We start from the raw sequence: 18615 nt of genomic DNA, 5'->3' as shown, positions 1-18615 counted from the left end.
GATCATCCAATCAGGTGAAACAGGTATATGTGGTACACTTGAACTTCAACAAAATCCCTCAACACTGACAGCACAATGTAAATGCATGTCAACTGATTTGTGGCTAAGTAGATTGGAGCCTACCACTGTAATACAATCATGATTTAATACATTCATCTCATTCCCACACAGTATAACTCAACAGGCAGCGCCCCCCAAATGAAGTGAGTGTCTATAGTGCCCCCAATCTAGTGTGTGTGATCTACGGTCCTAGATGAGATGTTTTGCTTCTGCAATGTATTCTACCACACACAAGAAACTCCTCGACATCAAGCAGAAATGTAAAGAAGAGCTCATGTAGCACTTAATTAAAGTAACAGGATTACGATCTCTATGGGTAATGCCCCTCCATGCACAAACCACAGCTAATCAGTGGATTTCCAGCACGGTTACTGTAATAATGATGAAAGACTGTAATGGCCTCTTTATATGACAGGACTGGCATTCTGGCTTTGTGGCATTGATTACAGTTCACCTTAGCAACACATCTCACTTTAGAAAGCACACCCAATCTCAGCCCATCTGAATGAGAAGTGATAGGAAAGTACTGCTGCTTTGGAGCACTGTCTGAAGTCCCTGGCAATATATACAGTGCAATATATGTAAGTAGAATTGGACTGCACAGCACAGCTTTAAATCAAATTGCCAATATGAATCATGCGAGTGGTGTGGGTACTACTTCAGCAGATGGTTATGATTTCTCATGTTTGACAAGAAACTCCGACGCAGCCCCTTGGTATGGAAGGAAAACAAAAACTCATGATGCATAAGGTGTTGATATAAAAAATACTTGAAACTTCAAACAAAAGCTGCATTTAAAATAGGCTTCCAAACAAGTTTTTGACATTTGCATTTTGCATTATGAAAACTTGCACTTCACAGGCTCTTTTTCTTTCATAATTAGGCTAATGCTTGTAATATTGTTCAACAGTACTGGTTAGAATGCAGGACATTGAAAAAAACAATGTAGCTTTATTAATATGATTATGATGATGATTATGAATATAGTGTTCTGTATATATATCACTTACCTTGCACTGACGTTTGTTGCAAACCCCGATATCCTCCGTAAACGAGCAGGCACAATGACTATTTAATTTAGGCAAAGGAGAAAACGGCAAAACGACATGTAATCCTTTAGCTCTGTCCTTCAGCCGTTTCCAATCTCTTAATCTTTAAAGGGAGAAGGGTCGGGGCTCATCGCACCGCTCTGATCTGTATAATAATGCCAGGCTGCGCATCCGTCGGCAGGTTTACTTGAGAAAGACCACAATCACTTGTAAAGTTTGCGATCAGCATACATGCCACGGCGAGGAGGAGGAGGAGGAGGAGGAGGAGGACGGATCGGGAGTCTTCTCTGCGACTCCTCTGCTGAGAGACAGGCAGGGCATTATTATATTTGCAGGACGGGTTTAGCCGAGGTGGCGGGCTGCTCCTGACAGGTGAGCCGCTCTCACTCCGTCTGCTGGCCACAGCGCCGAGCGAGTGGGGCTGAAGCGGGACCGCAGCGGATACCTTCACCCTGCGAGGACATCCCTTGATCTCCAGCGCCACCTTGAGCGGGATGCTTTTAAGTAGCCGATTTCAATCCGCCGCCGCAACAGATTAAACCTGCAGGCGCGTGTCTGGTTGCGCAGATTCCCGCAGATCTGCACACGCCCGCCGATCCCGTTGGTGGAGCCGCGCAGAACTGCGGGATTGTGCGACCCGGGACTGCGGTGCAGCAACACTTGCTTCTTCTTAGATTTGCATTTTCTAGGTTTAATCTGCAACGTGTTCAACTACTTATCATCATTGAAAATGTCTAACTCCAGCTGTACAATACTAGACACACACATCTGCATGCACAAGAAGCACATCAATGTGAAATGCAATGTGCTTACGTGTGCATACATGCAGTATTGGAAAGTATATGACATCAAATGTGTACCGATAGTGGATTAGCCCATACGTCACTCTGGCCACCTGTTTGAAGTGTTTAATTGTATGCAGCACGATTGATGACAGTACAGGTTGATGGATTAATGTAATCCATAGCATGTATGCTAAATGCCTAAAAAGGAAATGATGCCAATCTCTTACTGTTGGAGCGAAATATGCATCGATCTTGGCTGTTTTTATATGGGCTTTTGTAATGCTAACCTCCGAGAGCTGGTTGCACATAATGCATTAATTAAAATAGGTCAAAGTAAGCCATTGAACTTACTCAAACATATCCCACCTGGCATCTGCTCTGCTTTCTGTGCTGTGCCTTACTTGGCTCGGAAATGTAATAATACCTAAGGGGAGCAACATCATAATGTAAGTAAATGACTGTGCGCAGTACACTTTCTTCAAACGTGTCACTTTTTCTTGGCACACGTTAGAAAATAACGAGTTTAAATGCACTACTACCAGGAAGTGGCTGTGGGTTGATTGACAGGTGGCACAGTCCCGAGGCATGGCACAAAGCACGGCAGGTCAAATGAAACCGGGCACATGCTACAATGACATCTGGCACCTTGCTAATGCGATTTATGATTATTTGCGTTTGTTTGTTTGTTTTGCTTTGTTTTTAATTTCACTTTTCCTACCACCCTTAGGGAAGATTAGTCAGCTAAGCGGGGTCGGGTGCTGTGTAAATAGCCATCTATCATGCGGCAACATTTTAATGAAGTCGTTTACTTTATACTTGTATCGCATTCAAGGTGCTGCCGGCGCTTAATTTAATTATTTAAACGTGTTGCAATACACCCACGTTTGTAGGCAGTTTCACAAGCCAACGTGTTTTGCAATAGTGCTCTACTTGGAAACAATATGAATGCAGGGGCTCTGTTTCAAGTTTTGCATCCAGCAATACAATACTAGCACTTTTTATTTTCATAATATTATATTTTGATGGTACTGTTCCTAAACTGAGAACAATGGATACAAACAGACAGAGCCAACGATTCGCGTTTTGCACATGCGCAGTTCAACTCACCAGTATTTAAATAGATGATATTTGGTGGTAATGTGCTGTACTAGTGAGATGAACTGCGCATGTGCAAAGAGTGAATTGTTGTTGGGACCCATAGCCTTGTGCCAGGTTTTCATAGTGTATACTAGGCTGGAGTTAATACGCTGTTTAGGTTCAATGTATTGGTTAAAATCAATACACAATGTATGAAGTATGCCACACAGTACTGGACTGCACTCTCCCTATTCTATATTACTATATAGGCTACTGTAACTATGTGCATCACACATAGTTTTAGTGACATGTTACCAGTGGGGGCAGTGTGCTACACTTCAGATTAAGATGTTTACAGGCTGTTACTGGTTTACAAAGAAAAGCGCTACATATAGTTACATACAGTTAGGTCCATAAATATTTGGACAGTGACACAGTTGTTATCATTTTATCTTTGTACGCCACCACAATGGATTTGAAAGGAAACAATGAAGATGTGCTTTAAGTGTAGACTTTCATCTTTAATTTGAGGGTTTATTTGTGGTCCCCCCAATTTTAGGGGCTCAAAAGTAATGGGACAAACTAACATAATCATGAATTAAATTGAATTTCAATACTTGGTTGCAAATCCTTTGCAGTCAATGGCTGCCTGAAGTCTGGAACTCATAGACATCAGCAGATGCTGGGTTTCTTCCCTGGTGATGCTCTGCCAGGCCTGGACTGCAGTGTCTTTATTTGCTGCTTGTTCTTGTGGTGTTTTACTTTCAGTTTAAGTGAAATGCATGTTCAATTGGATTCAGGTCAGGTGATTGACTTGGTCATTGCAGAACATTCCACTTATTTCCCTTAAAAAAGTCTTGGGTTGCTTTCGCAGTATGCTTCGGGCCATTGTCTATCTGCACTGTGAAGCCCCATACAATGCGTTTTGAAGCATTTGTCTAAATCTGAGCAGATAATATAGCCCTAAACACTTCAGAATTCATCCTGCTGCTTTTGTCAGCAGTCACATCATTAATAAATTCAAGGGAACCAGTTCCCTTGGCAGCCATACATGCCCATGCCATAACATGCTTCACAGATGAGGTGGTATGCTTTAGATCATGAGCAGTTCCTTCCCTTCTCCATACTCAGCATCTGGTGATGTCTATGGGTTCCAGACTTCAGGCAGTCATTGACTGCAAATGATTTGCAACCAAGTATTGAAACTCCTATTATTTCCTTTCAAATCCATTGTGGTGGCATATAGAGCCAAAATGATGACAATTGTGTCACTGTCCAAATTTGTATAGACCTAACTGTATATGAAGAACTAGCCTGGATACTGAAAATGTTTTTGTGTAAGACTGATACTGTAAGTTAATATACTTGTGAGTGCTAGCTTATCTATTCAGAGTATCAGCAATAAACAGTTAATTGCATGCAGATATGAATACATCTTAAATAAAGGAAAGCCCTCTTGAAATGAATTGGTTACCAAGGCTGGGGTGGAGATCTATATGGAATTGATCATTTGAAGGCCATCTCAAATAGGCTGACATCTGAAAAAGGGATAGACTAGTCCAGCACTCAAGGACAAGAAAAGGGTGTATTTGGTACAACATTACACATCAAATTAACCATCTTTACGTTTTGATTCTTGATGATATCATTGCACAAAATCTTTGGGACAAAGGCCTTAATTTAAGGTCCCCTAAATCTCTCAATCTGTGCCTGTCTCTAAGTAAATATTCAATTTTTTACTCCATTTGCACACACATTTGAATGCTTAGCTTGCAGTTTCTACAAAACAAATGATGTCTGTTAACACACATAATACTGAAATTAGTGTAATTTTAAGTAAAATCACAAATACAAATTGTAATGAAATATATAACTTTTGGTAGCAAACAGTATGTGTCTAAATCTATACTGCTAGAAGCACAAACTGTATTGAGAGTTTTCCAATGAGCTTTTCTGAGTAAGAAAAATAAAATCCTTTGCTACACAATGTTTCTGGTGATTGCAATTTTGTATTCCTTCAATTTATTGTTACCAAAATAACAACTTCTCTCAATCAACGGCAGCCTGTAAAATAAAATCAGAGATATTGTTTGGCTGATTGTTCAATCCCAATGGGACAGATATGTGCTTACATGTACAGTTATAAGTAAACATCTGTAATTGTAGTAGTAACTGCAAGGTCCTTGCTTAGAGAAAATTGTGTAGCTTACTCAATATTAAGAAAAGCTTTCTTTCCCGTATGTACAGCTATAAAGGTGCAGAAACCACTTGCTGACTTTGCTCAGACTCTAGAACGGCTGCTGACTTTGATGTCATTGCCCCTCAGAACAGATGTAAACCAATATTTGACAAAAATGAATGCATCGTTTTCGCTCAGACATTTGCTAAATCCCCTGCTGTTATGCCTGATGTGACCAACAAACTACTTTATTCTCAGCATGCAGGGGAAGACTTGATGATGTTGCTAACCAAATTTTGATGCATGAGTAGGACACCCTAGTATGTTGAGCAATCAGGCAAGGCTGAACTCCTACAATTGTAGGAAATTATAATAACCAGCCTCATACAACAGTCTGTTTGTGTGTTCTTGAGTCTGTGCTTCCTTATGTGCCTTTATTTAAAATGCAGTGTCCATTTTATTCCCTAAGAGCCTAGTTTGCGAAGGACCTGTTCAAACGTTAATATATACAGTACATTTGTGAATTCTTACTATTTATTTTACATAACATTTAATTTAAAAAAGTGGTTTCTGAAAAGCATGGTTCCTGAACTATCATTTGATAGACATTTGTGTGTTAACGCTGTCTTGCCTTTACACTGTAAGTTGTCTGTCGTATTTCTAGACATTCATTTTACATGTGAACCATTTGACAGATAATCACCCTGGTCTTCTATCTATCTATCTATCTATCTATCTATCTATCTATCTATCTATCTATCTATCTACATAGATAGTTTAGTGTGTTTGTGGTTCAGACCCAAAGTTTAAAAGCTGCAGTTCGTTCCACGCAGTCCTGTCAACTGGACCAAAGTTCGACATTGGACCTCAGGTATGGATTAGGTATGGATGTTATGAAACACCCAGGTCAGTGAAAAGTTAAGTTGAATGGTAATTTAAGATTCAAGATTAAATTTTTTATTTTATTTTTCCCAGAGCTGCTTACATAGCACCTAGTGCTAACCTCCCTGTGGATGCCAGATTGTAAAAATGCTTGTTGATTGCACATCTAGAGTGTTATATATCAAATACTGTATAACATATAATGTGTATTATAGGTAGGGAACAGTAATGTAAGCAAAAACAATTTTAAAAGCTTTTTTATTTCTTAAAAAAACATAATTCATGACTACGAATAAGTCTTGTATGTCAGCTTATTTTATTTGACTCCGGTGGTGTCAGCTGTGCAAAATGCTTCCTTGTATAAAAACTGCCATAAGTACTCTAAAATCCATTACCCATGGGACGGGACACATGCTACACAATTCACCTGCATTTTATTGTCAATTATTAAAGACTGTTTTCTATAATTTACTGTTATTTCACAGAGAACTCCAGAATTGCTTTGAACAAAGTGTGTGACCTTTTTCCACAGAATTTTCTTCTCTTTATTGGTACTTTTATTTTGCCGTTTTATGGTACGTAGCAATTAAATCGTTGTGTATGAAAGTGTAAAAAATGTAAATAAAAAAAGTGTTGACTCCAATCTTATCTCTAGAGTTGTTTTTGTATTTGTTGTTTACATAACATATGAATATTGCATGTAGCCTAAAAGAAGTTGAAGGCGGCTGTGGGGGGAAAATATTGTGGGACAATGAACATTTTGCAGGTCATTTTGCACTCTCTTGCTCCCATCTTTCTTATGACTGAAATCAGCCTCTTACAAGCTGACCCACCAGACCCAAGGTGAAGGAGATGGCAGGCTGCTGTAACTCAACAGTGCCTGTGCTTCAGGGCAAGTTGTTGTGCCCTGAAATTTTAAATCAAAGAGAATGACAGGAACAAGGATCAAAGACCACAGTCTCAGAGAACCAACAAGCTTTTACACCTAAGGAGTAAACCCACCAAATACCGAATGTTAGATAATCCAGACCCGAATAGGAACTGTCGTTATTAGCACATGGCCTGCGTTTGATCTGAAACTGTTAACTGTGAAGCATTTAAAGATTCTTAGAAGCGGTCTTTGATGTGGAGTTTGTAATGTTAATCTAATATTAAGGCAAAGAAACCTCAGTTCAGAGCCTGCATTGATTTGCTCTTACACTCGTTTTCTATTTATTACCTTTTAATACAGACTACAGACACGGACCCCCGTTGTTTTCATACGAAGAGGTTAAGGATTAGTACTACACAGGAATGTTAACAATTTCAATCAAAACTGCATTCATAGGTAATAAAAGACTGGTCAAAGTAGCAGATTCCCCAGGGATAGGGTGTAATGGTCTGCAATGGCCCATTTTACATCAATGAGGACAGATTGAATACAGTAAAATTATTTACTGTAACTGTAGATCATGCTTTTACCTCATTTGGTAATCATTACATTCTTGACAGTATGCTCACTCAGTTCAGTTTAACGTCTATGTGAAAGACATACTTAGACATTCTTATTGAAACATACAGTTGATTGCATAAATACATAAATACATAATAAACAAATACTGTCATATATAGTGAACATGGCGCAGAAGCACAAGACCAAAGGATGTAAAATTCCAGTCACTATAGCTGGCTGAACTGGCAGGTAGAAGTTCCTTTGTTTTATAACATTAGCTTTCTCAAACACTTGGGTTCTCATTTGCACAGACTGAAACTGTTCTACTTGGGTGCTTTTTATGTGCATTACAAACATTACTTGCATTTGCAATTTCTTCACTAGCTTAAGCACATCCAATCATTTGCAGTCCTCACTGGCCTTATCTTGTTACTGTTCTGACAGATGGGCAGCCTGGCTACTCAGATTTATAACTTTGTATGTGACATTCAACGTTCCAATGTTTCATATATTTAGTTTGTAATTTGCCAACCTACTTGTCCCATTAAGGATTTAACGAAAGAGACTGTGGCCCAGATGAAATAATAATAATGTTTTAAATGCAGGGTAATGCATGTTTTTCTCACATACAATTTGTCCAAAACAAAAGACAATCGAACTATGACCATACATAGTAGCACACAGTCATAATATTTACATAGTAATTGATGAATAAGGCTTCTCAATTTCATGTAAATCATCAGTATATTATTTATTTAAAAATAATATAAACTTGTAACCCCCTAACATATTTGCCCTCTTCATTCAGTTCCAGAAAAGTGCATGGAATAGTACAGAAATGTGATATTACTATCCTAAAATTGAGCTCTCAACTAAACAACTTCAAAGAAAATAACAGATGCAGCATCAAAACAAAAACTATTTGATAGTATGTAAGTGGAATATGACTTATTTATAACTACCAACCCAATAAACCAAACAGACAGAGTATGCCCTATTTGTTTGTGATCTTTCTTATGTTTACACCAAGTGGCAAGGGAGACAATGAAATGCAAAGTGGAGCAGACTGACAAACTCACAGACCAGAATAATAGAAAGGTGGCAGGTATAGATGGTTTGAGCAGCAGAAGTCACTGTCAACACGGAGAGGGAAGGGAGGAAGTAAGGGATGTGTTCCAGGATATACAGGAGACATTTTACTTATTGGGATCTGTCTGACACACACACGCATACAACAATTTTGGCTCAACAGGCAAATGATCCTTGACATCTGCCAGCTGGTATGGGAGGGCCTTGAGGGAGACAGGCAAACGTACCTGTAGCCCTAAAGGTACCAATAGCAGCGACATTTTATGCCAGTGGCTCTTTCCAGTCTACAGTTGGCAAGGCAGCTGGCATAAGCTAGTGGACTGTACCACATTTGTAAGAGGGGTCGGAAAATTCAAGTTATTATTCGGTCCCTCACAAGCAGCAGAAAACCAAGTCAATGTATTTTTAGATTCTAGACATTTAGAAAGCTTTGATTACAAGTGCATGTACATGTGCCACCATATTATACACACCTAAAACACTAAAGCATCCTATCAGTGTCTTAGAATGGTAACAAGCTTAGTTGGCAATACAGATCAGATGTTCTCACTGTCCGTGGGCTGAATATATTGGACTCTTACACTGATCCCTAACACAGACGTTGTTTCCACACTTAAAGGGGCGGTCAGTGAAGTCCTATATTTGTTGTGACATTCCTTCACCCACTGTGTAATGATTGCGTTTCAATATATCAAGCATTTCTGAAGACAATTCCCAGACATCACAAACAATACCGCTAAGGAATACGTTTAAAATGTGAAACTTTTTAGTTTTAAATACAGTTATATCAATGGGATGAATGAAACTCGTTTTTGTGATTCAATACATTGATTTCTTTATTTTCTATTCTACGCTGAAGAGTAGAATCTGAATGCTCAAAACTGGCAGCTTGTTTAATTGCCCATAACATGTTCTGCCTGAAAAAGCTATGAGATCTTCTGTAAAATTGTAATTCTCTCTTTTGTCTCCGGATACATTTTGACTCCTCTACAGCGAGAAAGGAATTCATGCAAATTGTTGCAGCACAACTCCCTCTACCATATAACAGCAGTCAGCTGAAATGAATGGTCTCGGGCTAATTTCAATTAGTCTGACAATATTGATTTTAACATGAGAAAAACAACTTGAACAATTTCCTAAAAATAATTCCCCATTTGCGGAGTAACGTAGCTCACATTATCCTGTCAGAAACACATTGATTTTACAAGGATTACATCCCAAAAAGAGGGTATTTGTACATCAAATATAATGAACAAATCAACAAGATCAGATGAAACAACATTGTGTAATAAGTTACACATCAGTTACGATGAAGATCTGCCATCTAGATGATTCCTAGGATATGACCATTTTTCATCCCATTAAAAAAGGTTTATGTTTGAAAAACACTTGGGTGGATTGATGGATGGATGGATGGATAGATAGATAATGTTGTAAAAGGGGCTAGTCCTCTTTCAATACCCTAGATATCCATTACATGCACTGTGGAAATAGATCCCTTTCTTGCACTAGTGGCCAAGTGCTGTCCTTTTAAAATCCTCTGTTGCTGAATGACAAGCCACTCCATTATCTCCCCATGTCTGCTGTCTGCCTGAATGTATGATGGGATGACTGCAGACATCAGAACGCACAACTGTGGGGAAGGGTCATCAGCACAGACCCTTCTCCAGAGACTTGTACAAAATGGCATATAAATAGATTTTTTTTAAATTTCGAAGTGAGATGTATCATTTGGCAGTTCAGCGTGACTTGTTCCCAGGGAGAGGCAAATGAATGCCATGCAAACAGAGGTAAGTATACGGTGTCCCTGCTGTGATCCTCAATCACCCGTCCTCATTTTAACTCAGATAATGGATTGGTTGTTGTTTTGGTAAATACTTCTTCTCCTCTTTAGAACAATAAAAGCAAGTAGGACGTTCAGGATTGCCGAACACCTTGGGTCTAAAGAATGGAAGCATAACGCAAGGATTCATTTACACAGAGTGATAGCTAGAATATATTATAGGTATAACTTGACAGATTAACTCATCTGCAGTATTAAAAGGCAATTAATCATCAATTTGAGGCTCCAAAAACCATCACTGCATTTACACTTTTACTATTAGCGGGCCCTTGAGGTGCCCTTTGTTCATATTAAGATGAACTGCCGTTGCTTCTCTCAAAATACTGAACTGAATCAAGATATTCGAATGGATAAATGTATTCAAGAGGAAATAAATCCTGTCTTCTTCCAGAGGGTAACGACTGCAGTGTTAAAGTCACATTAACAGATCATAGCAGAAGAAATAAAAAGGTATTGTTCGGTGTAAAGGGCAACGGCTCCACCATTCAACCCCAGATATAACCGTCTTTCACCACATGACATATGTGATGGTATCCAATTTGCTGAGGAGTACATTTTGCAATTGCAATAGTTCTGGCTGAAGCTGATATTTCTAACAAAGTTTGAATAAAAACCCCACTATCCCTCTGCGTTGTTCTGTCTTGGCTCAAATACCCACTATGACTCCATTCAAGCATTTGTTCCCATATAATAAACTGCTGGGACATAGCACATAAATCAATCAGAGTAAACAACAGGAAAGCTGGGAAATATAAAAATATAATTATTTGTTCATAACTGTCTTTCTCATTTCTCCCTGTAATAAATTAAGGTAAAGGGGGGTCTTATTGTTTACAATGACATTCTAAAGCCTTTTCAAGTTTAGATTGTAGAAGACATCATGTGGCATATTTAGTCTGTAAAGAAAAACGTTTACTTTTCATGTTTGTCCTCCGATTTCACCATTCACCTACCATCATCACTTGTTATGATAATTACAGGAAAATCGCTGTATCAGCCCATTAAAGGCACAAAGCGTGTTTTCTTTCAATTCCTAAACAGTTCCCCAAGGAACTGCAAGTTCCTCACAAATCCCTTGAAAAAATGTTTCTCCATTTCAGATAACCAAGGTGGCATCCTCAACCCAGCGTTTTGTGTAGGTTGACACAGGACTGTCAATTCAAAACAGAGTCTTGAAACTGGTGACCACCTAATAATGTGATCCTGCTTGGAAATGTGTCCCTTCTATAATACACTGTAATCTGTCTTTTATAAAATAGAATATATATATATACACACACACATACAGCTTCTGTGTCAAGAATACATTTTACTATTACTGTATTGTAATTGATGGGTTTCAGTATGTGGAATAAAGTGAATCTGTAACTATTAAGCAGTAGCAGTTATCCTTATTGATTTTCCAGAGGCAGATGTATTGATTTTGTTCTTTCAGTTTCCTACCAAAAACTCACCATCAATGTATGTATTTATGACTGTTTCTAAGAAATGTATATATGTATAAAAATAAATTATCTGAAAGAAAAACAATAACCTCGTTTTGATTATGAGTCCAATCCGTGAGATTCAAATCATTCATAATATTTCTCTTATGCTATAAAATGATGAGTTATCAGCATCTTAATTACACCTTTCGTAAATATGTTTAATAAAAATTTAAATGCAATGTTAAATGTTTCATTTAAATTCTATTTCACTGCTTCCAAGCAGGTTAATTTTACAGTCGATTTCCTAAACCCTTCAGGTCATTTTTGAAGTGTCATGGAATAATCCTACTGTACAGGGCAATGTATGAAACGTGCTTCTTGCTTATGAGAAATACAAATTAAGCTAATTAAATCCAGTGGGACACTACAGATGATAATCCCTCATGCTAAGAGATGGCTGAAGTTTGTGTCTCATCTCTGATCGCAGCTTGCATGCAAGCTCTTCTTCATAATCCTTTGCCATTCGCCAATGGCTTTCCCCCCCAACACTTTGACAGCTGCGCAGACAGATCTGGTCCCCCAGTTTCATATGGTTGGCTGTACATCAAGAGTTGGGCTGATGACATTTCTCATTTACATAAACTATATTTCCTTTACTCCTCCAATTTATAAAATGTATTTTATTCCCATGAGTCCCCTATCTTTAAAAATAGCCAGCTGTCAGGGATGTCTAACAGGCAGTCTTTCATATCTGGGTGGAACTTTTATCCTAAAAATGACAGGAAGTCACTTGCACAAGTTATGACTTCCTTGGGAAAATCTATACATGATTTGCCCTTCAAGCATAGACAACATTGTTAAAGCTATTAAATTCACAGAGGTTTATTTAATATAGGATATAATGACCTAAATAAATAAACTAAAATACAACCCCCCCCAAAAAATAATAAATATCTGAGCATATTTGGCATTTCAAATTACTCATTTAATAGTCGCTGTTCCAGCTGAATGACGAACCAAAGGGGTTGGAGATGAAAGATTCAGTGGGTGGATACAATTTACAGCTGGGTGGTATATTTCCATTGTTTACTCCTATTTGAAGCAAATAAAGTTTATTTTTTATTTGTATTAAATGCTAGTTCAGCATTGTACAACTGGAAAGACTGTAACAAACCCCAACCAATGTCAGCTCAGTTGTAAGTCTCTATAATTAAATTATAGATCATTCTACATTGTGTAGCATGAAAGTATATTACAAACCAGCATCTAATCTCAATGAATAAGGATGCAATTAGGTCCCGTGAGATAATGTACTCTCTTGTAAACCTTTCCTTTGTATAGTCTAGACTTTCAGTCCTCCTCTGTGGAAGTCATCTGAATGAGGTGAATAAGAGGTGAAAGCTGATAAAATAATGATTTTCTGAAGATGATGGATTGGTAAAATATTAAAGATATAAGATCTGAAGAGGATACATGAACACCAGCTTCCCATGTGGTCTATAAATACTCAGCAGGGAAAGCGAGGGAGAGGTATGAATTGCGAGGTGGCCCTGATGTTGAGCCAGCATGAGAAGACTGCAGGACTGGGATGGAGAGAGAGAAGGACAGAAAGAAAAGACAACCAGGAATAATCAACATTTCACACCCTTTTTCTTTTGAAATACTTATTTCAATAATTCATTAAAAAGTAATACTGATGAGGATAGGATATGGACAGTGGCCCATGGGATTGAAACATTGCATGTATTCCATATTATGAAGAGTTGAAAAGAAGGACTTATATAACTATGGACACATTTCAAATCTTAAAAGTAAAAAGCCAGCTACATATCAAAAGTATAAATTATACAAAGAGTGAGGCAAAGCACATGAGAAATACTGGTATATATAGTTACATATTAAGTTGAACATATATAGTGGTCCCTCAGTTAATGATATTAATTGGTTCATCGAAAACCATAATTCATTGAAATGATCATTAATATAGGAAACAGAATCTTAAGTTGATCAGAAGTTGACCTTCTTCACCCAAAAACATAGTTTATAATATTTAAACACAATTTTAATAAAGAAAGCTGGAGAGACAGAGATGGTTTACAAGCAATGCACATCAAACACTGAAAAGAAAGCCAGCTGAGCTCCGAATGCTCATAAAAGGGCATCACATCGCTGATTGGCTGAGGCCTACTGAGTCCACTTAGGAGTGCTCCGATTGGTCAAAATTGTCAGCCGCGCAATATCGTAAACATACCGTTAATCGGAAATTGATTGTTATTAGAAATGATGGGACCCAATGGGAGGCAGATGGTTATTCGAAACATCATTAATTGATAGCATTGTAAAGCAAGGGACCAGCTAAAACCAACACACACAAAGCCTCCACACACAGGCATGTTTACTGGAGTACATGTGTTCAGTCGTGAGCCACATGGCATCAGATTTCAGTCTCTACCTCCCACAGAGATGTTCTGCCTGGGGTTCAGTAATGGTCCGAAGTGGGAGTAGAAACTGCGGCCCTGCAGTCATAGTTGAACAGGTCATTTATCCTAGAATGAGCTCAGTTTGGATGGCAGATGGCAAAGCACCGCAGCTATGAGGAGGGTTGTTACAACCCCATGACCTCTGCGAAGTCACTTTCAGTTCAGTCATTTATTGGTACAAATCCCCAGTCGACACATATGTGTCTCGTTACCTATTGTGGAACATTATTTTCGGTAGAGAAGGATCTTTCATTGTGAGGGGGATTTTGCAAATCTTTTATTGCCTTGTTCTTGAATGCAGAGGGTTTTAAAACACTGGTATAACTATATCAACTACAACCTATATTATTATTTTACAAAAGGCAAAGCAATCTATGAAGAAAGAGGGAAGGTATATATTTTTTCCTGTAAGTTCTCCAAACCCTAATAAAGAACGTATAACAGAACATTTCTGAAGCATAACCATTAGCCATCATGCTTATTTATTAAATCATACTACTCCACCTACTAATAATAATAATCATTTTAAAGTTATTTTAAGGAGAGGAAAGAAAAAATTGATAATTACGAAGAAACATGGGTGGAAAACAGAAATGGCCACAGGGTCCAATTATTGAGAGTGACAGAGGAGTAGAATGACCTTGTGTTTTGCTGTTGGTAATGAGATGTGGTTACTCTTTTTATAGATTTCATCTGGTAGCATGGTGCTTTTTTCAGTCCTGCAAACTGTGAAGAGTATGATTACGTTGTACAGCCTCATGGAAAGTGTCGAAGGCATTTATTTTTCTTTTTTTTTCCTTTCCTGCGATCTCTGACTGATAGAAGGTTAGGAGAAATCACATCAGCTGTCCTTAGTGATTATTCTAATAGCTTATTTCTTTATTGCTCCGGTGGCATTACTCAGATCTCCGTGCCAAGCCAGCAGCTGTGCAGGCTGTGTTGATTGGGTTGGATTGGAGCTGATAACCTAGTATTAAATCATTAATACTTCTACCTCTAGAACCAAAGCACACATGGAATCATTTGATTTACACATGCAGTAGTGTGCAGCAGGTAGACGTTGAATTTAATTATATCTTTAGACAGAACGAGGCATTCTCATGCAATCAGTTTGATGGCACCCAAACTCCTATTTTCCGCAATATAAGATTACAATGTATACCAGGGTGATTTTTAATGTCATAGCTTGTCTTGATTTAAAATTCAGTTTGGCAAGGGAACATTTAAACTGGCAGCAGTTAAGCTTTTGCCACACCGGAAAGATTCGTACATAGTTTTTTAAGTTATTGTGCCTATACCATTAGCAAACAATTATGAGTTACAAATATGAATTCTCCATCATTTGCATGCATTCATCTCCATAAAACTGTTAATAAAAAAATGCACTTTTCTCTGTACAACTTCTTTTTCTGCATGATTAACTTCCAGCCTCACGAATCCCAGAACGTGAGTTGTAATCATGACTGAATATTATCTCTAGAAATTAGACAAACACCTGTATACATTTATAAAGTTATGCATAATCTTCTTCCTACTTTTAGGTTCATTTTGACCTGAGCTTGCTGTACCTGCAGACTCCAACGGTCTGTTTCTCTACTGTGAGGTGCAAAAGGGGATTTAGGGCAAAATGTATGCATTTTTTTTTAAAAGAACCCTAAAGCTTTATTGACTAGTGCAACTGGTACAGGTAAGATGTTATAATACAGTGTTCAGGCCCTCATGAAATAAAGAGATCAAAGTCCTTCAAAGTCATTCTGTTTCCAGTCAGGGGAAAAACATTTCAAACAAATGTACAGGAAAGAGACATGACCAGAAATCAATAGGCATTTCAGAAACAAATTAATCATCTTGTGACCGTGATGATCCTTGGTTAACCAGATATTTCTGAAATTGTGAAGCCTTTTGAGAGTCTCATGCTGAATGACAGAAAATACAAGTCTCATGAACCCAGGCTCTTTAGAGAAACCTTTTATTGGCGCTTATTTGAGAACAGAAACAAGAACACGTTGTCCTGTCAGACTGCAGCACTATGCAGATAGAGGACCAGTATTTATTAACCACACATTGCCTGTTAAATAATTACTTAACTGTCTTACATACTTAATACAGAACAAGTCATGCATTTTATTATTATTTAATCCGTTATTTTATCCTCAAAACAACAGTCACAGTACAAGTAAGGTGGTAATATACCTACATATAATGTTCTTTTGACATTGGATTTCCCCAAAGGTTTCTAATATCTAATAAACCATCCACTCCTGTTCTTCTGTGTTCAGCAATGACAAAACAGGAAGACAACCAATTTCAGAAAGGTTTTCAAGGGTAATTTGATCTGTCTTGCTGGTGATCTCTTAAAGGCTTGTCATGGCAGTGCAGTGCTGTTCCATGATGTTGTTTCTATGATAGCGTATTGATTTTGTATAGGATGGATGTCGATTGACTAGAAAAGCAGGAGGAGGCTGCCCAACCTAGCTTTTCCCATATCATCACAAAGAGCTTCATCTCAGAGTCATGATTAAAACATATTGCAGAGTTTGGACAGCATTATGTGTCTGGGATTGAGACCGATGGTAAAGATCTAGTCTCCAGGCAAGCCACTTGAAACACTGAAGCAGACAGATATAGAAACTTTGTCGAGATTTTCTTCCATCTTTCTTCTGCTCCTCTACTCAACCTCCCCCCCATGACTCAGATGCCCCAGTTCCTCTCTAACAAATGACCCCTTCAGCTTGTGAGCCAGTCAGCACTTGCCCTAAAGTGACAATTCCCATTACAAATAATAAATCAGAACGCAAACTTGGCCGGGGACACACATTCACAATGGCTTTTTTTTAATGTGCTGCTCCATTTGCCTACCCAATATGTCCACACATTAGGAGATAAGTCACCACAGGAGCCTCGTTTAGCCTGTTAAAATCTGAATGGTACACGTTGGAAACCCGGCTCTATGGTACTTTGAACAGGCAAGGCTACAGAAAAGTGTTGCCCAAATTGTCACAATACATACAAAATTGCTGTGTCTTTTCTTGAGTGCCTTATCAACACGGCAGTAAAATGTGGTTGTCTGTGTAGTAGCGTTGGCGTATTAGGTTTAAACAGTCTTTGGTCTTGGAAACAAATACGCAGAAATGGGGGATTAAACATCATTAAAGAAGAATGGCGCTAAAAGGAGCTTGAATCTCAGCATTTTTATTGTACAAAACAGGCAGATCTTAATTAAAATCCAGTGTGTGTGTAAGTGTGTTCTTGTTTGTGTGTGGGGGGGGGGGTTCCCATGCTACCTGAGGTTGTCAAAAGAAGTCTTTCCATCACACAGGTGTCACATCCGTTTAAATGCTACTGGGTATTTTTTTCATAATAAATACTTCTATATGAAACTGAATATAGTGTATGTAGTAATGTTTTTATTTTCATAATGGGTGACAGAGGTCAAGGTACTGAAAAGCACTGATACATGTATACAAATATACCAGGAATGTTATATATATATATATATATATATATATATATATATATATATATATTCCTTACACACATCGACAATACCAGTGGGCTGCCAAGATCAAAGAACACCAATTTGGGTGATTAGTATGCCCTGAAGGCACGGAGCCAGACCAGAGATGCTAGGAGGATTTGCTCAGACCCATATATTCGTATATATTTGTAGATCCTTTAAAATGACATTGACAGAAATACAGTATGTGGAAAAGTAATGGCCAAAGCAGCCACACAAGAAACACTACAGTGGGGGTTTGACAGATGTATTTAAATAACCACAGTCTTCTGTCAAAAGCATCAAAAGACACGTACTAAAAAAAAAAAACTGAGCAAAGACTTCACAAAAACACATTTCACTGAACTCTGCTCTTAATTTCCCTTGATACAAATGGCACAGTCTTACAGGGACTGTTGTCTAATAGTGTAACCACTGAATTATTAACAATTTACAAGGATTTAACTTGTATAATAATAATATAATAATAATGTACACGTGTGTTTTTTAAAGATAATAGCTGACACTGGCATTAAACAGGCCATATTCTCATAGTAAGTGCTTCTGCTACTATAGGAAACCTCAGGTCCATAATTTAGTGTAACAACTTTACCAGGAATATCCATGGATTTTTCTATCTTTCCTTAAGCTGAGGTATGACTAAACCGACAGCATTTTAATTATATATTTAATGACATTTACCCGCTACAAGCAATCAATTAAGGCCGTGCTGTAAAGTGTTAGCACATGAAGCACAGGAGTGATGAAGTCCCAGAGGCATGTATCAATTAAAGCCAGTCTACTCTGTAAGGTATT

The sequence above is a fragment of the Amia ocellicauda genome, chromosome 20, assembly GCF_036373705.1.
Source record: "Amia ocellicauda isolate fAmiCal2 chromosome 20, fAmiCal2.hap1, whole genome shotgun sequence".
Lineage (NCBI taxonomy): Eukaryota > Metazoa > Chordata > Actinopteri > Amiiformes > Amiidae > Amia > Amia ocellicauda.
Note: the sequence above shows the minus strand (reverse complement) of the source record.